This window comes from Primulina eburnea, unplaced genomic scaffold (genome assembly GCF_022965805.1).
Source record: "Primulina eburnea isolate SZY01 unplaced genomic scaffold, ASM2296580v1 ctg3_ERROPOS2889059, whole genome shotgun sequence".
NCBI classification, from domain to species: domain Eukaryota; kingdom Viridiplantae; phylum Streptophyta; class Magnoliopsida; order Lamiales; family Gesneriaceae; genus Primulina; species Primulina eburnea.
In genome coordinates this window covers 431831-437319 of record NW_027331215.1, presented here as the reverse complement: position 1 = coordinate 437319, position 5489 = coordinate 431831, and positions in this window count along the sequence as shown.

Below are 5489 nucleotides of genomic sequence, written 5' to 3'. Positions count from 1 at the left end.
GAATTGCTCAATAGAAGGGAAAGCCGATCACGATATACAAGTCTGATATAAACACATAGATTGGTATTGTGAGAACTCGGTGGTGGTGTGATTCTGTGAGAGTTGTAATCTCTTGTATCTTGTTCTTATTTTAGTGGATTTCATTGGGGTGTTCCCAGAACCTTGGATGTAGGATTGATCTCAATCCGAACCAAGTAAATGTGTGTCGCTTATTTTTCCTCTACTTTCTTTCCCTGATCTTGCGTGAGTGTTTCATTAGATCTCAACAAACTGGTATAAGAGCCAGGTTCATTGCCCTACTCTTGGATCTTGACTAAAAGAGGAAGCTGCTGAATTGACTGCTCGATCGAAGCTTTGTGTTGATTTTTTGTGGATAGTCTACTGGCCAGGGGCAAATCTTCAATATGTCAACATCAAGATTCGAGGTGGAGAAATTTGATGGCAAGAACGATTTTAACTTGTGGAGGGAGAAAATGATTGCACGCCTGGGAAACTTAGGGCTGGATGAGGCCCTAAATGGTGAATCGAAAATGCCTGACACAATACAAAACAAAGCCGATATCCTTAAGAAAGAAAGAAATGCAATTGTTCTGAGTCTGAGCGATCAAATCTTTAGAAAAGTGGTGAAAGAAAAGTCTGCTTGTGAGATGTGGACCAAACTAGAGCAACTATATATGACAAAAACACTTCCCAACATAATCTATCTGAAACAACGATTCTATGGATTCAAGATGGAAGAGAATAAGTCCATAGATGAAAACATCAATGAATTCACTAAGTTACTCTCTGATCTTGAAAACATAGAAGTAACGATTGATGAAGAAGATCAGGCCATTTTCTTGTTAAACTCCTTGCCGAAGCAGTACGATCAATTGAGAGATACTTTGAAGTATGGAAGAGATACTCTCCCTCTTGAAGAAGTCACAGGTGCCACCTACTCGAAGGAGTTGGATCTCAGGGATGCAGGAAAACAATACAAATCACCTGGTGAAGGCTTAAATGTAAGAGGAGATTAGTTGAAAGAAGAAACTATGGGAACAAACAAAGACCTCAAACCAGATCGAGATCAAGAACCAAGAGGACCTGCTGGACCTGTAAGAAAGAAGGTCATTTCAGGAGAAATTGCCCTCACTCAAAGAAAGGCCAATCAAAGGACTGATCTAAGTCCAGGAACCGAAGAAGTAAATGTACTCCAAGGATATCAAGATGATGAGGTTCTAACTATATCGACTGATGATCCAAAGGAACGGTGGATCATGGATTCAGGGTGCACCTATCACATGTCTCCTAGAAGAGATTGGTTCTTTAACTTCGAGGAACTAGATTCTGGGCAAGTGCTAATGGGAAACAATCAATCATGAAAAGTTCATGGTTTTGGCTCAGTAAAGCTTAAAATGTGGGATGGATTAGTGAAAGTTATCACTAAATTTCGATTCATTCCTGACCTAAAGAGGAACCTAATCTCTTTAGGCACACTGGATCAAAAGGGCCTTAGTTACAAGGCTCAAGATGGTGTACTGATAGTTGCAAAAGGATCCCTGGTAATCATGAAAGGAATCCTGAAACTAGGACTGTATGTTTTACAAGGTAACACCATCACTTCAGAAACAAATGTTATAGTACCTGCCAAGGATTTAACAGCCTTGTGGCACAAGCGACTTGGGCATATGAGTCTAAAAGGTCTTCATGAACTGAGCAAGCAAGGTTTTCTGAATCAAAGACAGATCAGCAATTTGGAATTTTGTGAGAGCTGTGTGTTAGGAAAGGCTCATAGGCTGAAGTTTAACCCAACAACTCACAATACGAAATCATCTCTTGACTACATTCACTCTGATCTATGGGGCTCATCTAAGGTACCACCCTCACTCTCTGAATCTCGGTATTTTATTTCTTTAATTGATGATTATTCTAGAAAAGTATGGATTTCTTTTCTGAAAACAAAGGCTGAAGCGTTTAATAAATTTATTGAATGGAAAACTTTGATTGAAAATCAAACATGGAATAAAATAAAGAGATTAAGAACTGATAAAGAGCTAGAATTCTGTAATCAGCAATTTGATAATATGTGTGCAAAATCTGGAATTGTTAGACATCGAACATGCACATACACGCCACAACAAAACGGTGTGACAGAACGCATGAATAGAACCATCATGGAAAAAGTAAGATGCATGTTAAATGAGAGTGGTTTACCAAACAAGTATATGGCCGAAGCTGCTTCAACAGCTTGCTGCCTAATAAATAGGTCTCCATCTTCTGCCATAGAGTTCCTTGTTCCCGAGATGAAATGGTCTATTGTAAAACCTGAGTATGAACACATTAGAACCTTTGGCTGCGTAGTATATATTCATGTTAACCAAGGTAAACTAAATCCAAGAGCTAAAAGGGGAATTTTCCTTTGATATCCTAGTGGAGTTAAAGGTTACAAGGTATGGCTATTGGATGATCATAAATGTGTGATTAGCAGAGATGTAATTTTTAATGAAAATGAGTTTTATAAAACTAATATGAGTATTCCAGAAAATTCCAGCTCTAAACAAGCTGAGCAAAACTTTCAAAACCAAGTGAACTCTCAAAACTTGGATGGAAACTCTCAAGCAGAACTTGCAAGTAGCCAAGATTCTGGTGAAGGAATTGATTCTCGGCCTAAAAACATCCATGACATATCTTAGAGTCAAGCTCAACCAGATCCTCACATAAATGATCAAAAAGTTCAGGATGATGAGGAAGCTCAGAATGATAGTGATAATACTCAAGGACTAGATGGCTATGTTCTCTCAAGAGACCGAATTAGAAGACAGATAAGAGTGCCACCAAGGTTTGCAAATGAAGATTTCATTGCATTTGCCTTGAATGTGGCTGATTTATTCGAACTTGAGGAACCAACTAGCTATAAAGAAGCAAAATTAAGCAAGGATTGGCCAAAGTGGAAGAAAGCCATGAATGAGGAGATCGAATCATTGGATAAAAATCGCACCTGGATCCTTGTTGACAGACCAATAGGAAAAAGGGTCCTTGGTTATAAGTGGGTATTCAAAAGAAAACCAGTGATCCCAGGGGTAGAAGCAGCTAGATTTAAGGCCAGATTAGTGGCAAAATGATTCTCCCAAGTCGAAGGCGTGGACTATCACGAAGTTTTCTCCCCTGTAGTGAAACACATTTCAATCAGAATCTTATTGTCAATCACTGCCACGCTTGACTTGGAATTAGAGCAATTGGATGTCGAAAACGCCTTCTTGCATGGCAAATTAGAAGAGGAGATCCTAATGACACAACTCATGGGCTTTGTACAACAAGCTGAGGCTGTAAAAGTCCGCTTATTACATAAATCACTTTATGGACTCAAGCAATCTCCTCGGCAATGGTATAGGCGGTTCGATGATTTTATCCAGAACCAAGGTTTCAAGAGATCAAAATATGATAGTTGTGTTTACTACTCCAGATTTCAGGATAAGTCATACATATATCTACTAATCTATGTAGATGACATGCTTATTGCATGTAAGGACTTGAAGCAAATACAGAGGTTAAAGGACCTACTCAATTCTGAATTCGAGATGAAGGATCTTGGACCAGCCAAACACATTTTAGGTATGGATATTATCAGTAACAGACCTCTAAGAACTCTGTGCTATCTCAAGAAGGATATATCAGCAAGTTATTGGATATCTTCGGTATGAAAGACGCTAAGAGTGTTAGCACCCCTATTGGTAGACACTTCAAGTTAAAAGCTGTCAAGGAAGAAGACACTGAATTAGAATATGCTCACATGAAGGATGTACCATATTCAAATGCTGTAGGAAGCATTATGTTCTCTATGGTATCAACTAGACCAGATATCTCATACAGATTGGGTGATTAGCAGGTTTATGAGCAAGCCAAGCAGGGAACATTGGCAGGCGGTGAAGTGGTTGCTAAGATATTTAAAGGAAACCAAGAAGTTGAAATGTGTTTACTCTAGATCTCAACAATCAACCTGTGAAGTCATAGGATATTGTGACTCTGATTATGCTGTTGATCTTGATAAAAGAAGATCTCTGTTCGGGTATATTTTTACGGTTGGAGGAAATGTTGTAAGCTAGAAATCAAGTTTACAGCATATAATAGCCTTGTCAACAACCGAAGCAGAATATATCTCTCTTACGGAAGCTGTAAAGGAAGCCTTGTGGATTAAAGGCTTTGTTAATGAGTTAGGATATGAACAGAACTCTGCTACGGTTTTCTGTCATTCCCAAAGTGCGGTCCATCTTTCTAAGAATACGGTATTTCATGAAAGGACTAAGCACATCGATTTGAGACTACACTTTGTGAGGGAAATCATATCAAGGGAACTAGTAAGTATCAAGAAGATCAACACAAAGGTTAACCCCGCGGATATGTTGACAAAAGTTATCCCAGTCAATAAACTTAAGGATGCATTGCGCCTGCTCAATATGGAGGAATGACTGCCGGGTCCTGAACATGGGAACATGCTTTTGGAATCACTGAAATGAGCCCAATAAGTGGAGAATTGTGAAGATTTATTTGACTCATTATATTAATCAGATGTCGGAGACTCCTTATGGCTAAATGGTGTGCATCCAACGGCTGTGAATGGTGTGCATCCAACGGTTGTGACTTAATAGTCTTGAGGTCAACGGATTAAATTGGGTTTGAGTTGGTTAAAGGGCTGTTAACTGATATAATAGATTAAGGCTTCGTCTTCCGCCAGTAGCTTTAAGTGGAATTCTCTGAATATAGCACACTGTGATATCCATTCTCCTTTTATATAATTCTTGTGTTTAGAATTGCTCAATAGAAGGGAAAGCCGATCATGATATACAAGTCTGATATAAACACATAGATTTGTATTGTGAGAACTCGGTGGTTGTGTGATTCTGTGAGAGTTGTAATCGCTTGTATCTTGTTCTTATTTTAGTGGATTTCATTGGGGTGTTCCCAGAACCTTGGATGTATGATTGATCTCAATCTGAATCAAGTAAATGCGTGTCGCTTATTTTTCCTCTACTTCTTTCTCTGATCTTGCGTGAGTGTTTCATCAGATCTTAACACATATGATACAAAAAAGATAAAATCGATTCTGTAAGAAAATTTGTTCGACATATGCAAGTATATATAACAATATTAGTATAAGATGTAAGTTTGTGTTTTATAAGAATTAAATGTTGTGACAAAAGTGACAACATTTGAGACAATATGCAGCAAAATATTAAAGTTTGTAACACAAATTAACTTTAAATAAATAAATGGACAATATTAAATTTGCACAAGTATAAATACTTGTGCGCTACCTCAGGACAAAACTTAATCACTATAAAAACCACAACTTTCACACGAAAACAATACCAATAGCGGTTAATACTAAAATCAATTTTATCAACATATTGAGAAAATAAAATACATTCTAAAATAACCAACAAAACTAAAACGTAAAATAAGAAAGCAAAAAAACGTGAAAAAAACTTGGAGTAACAAAAACGATCTTCAGC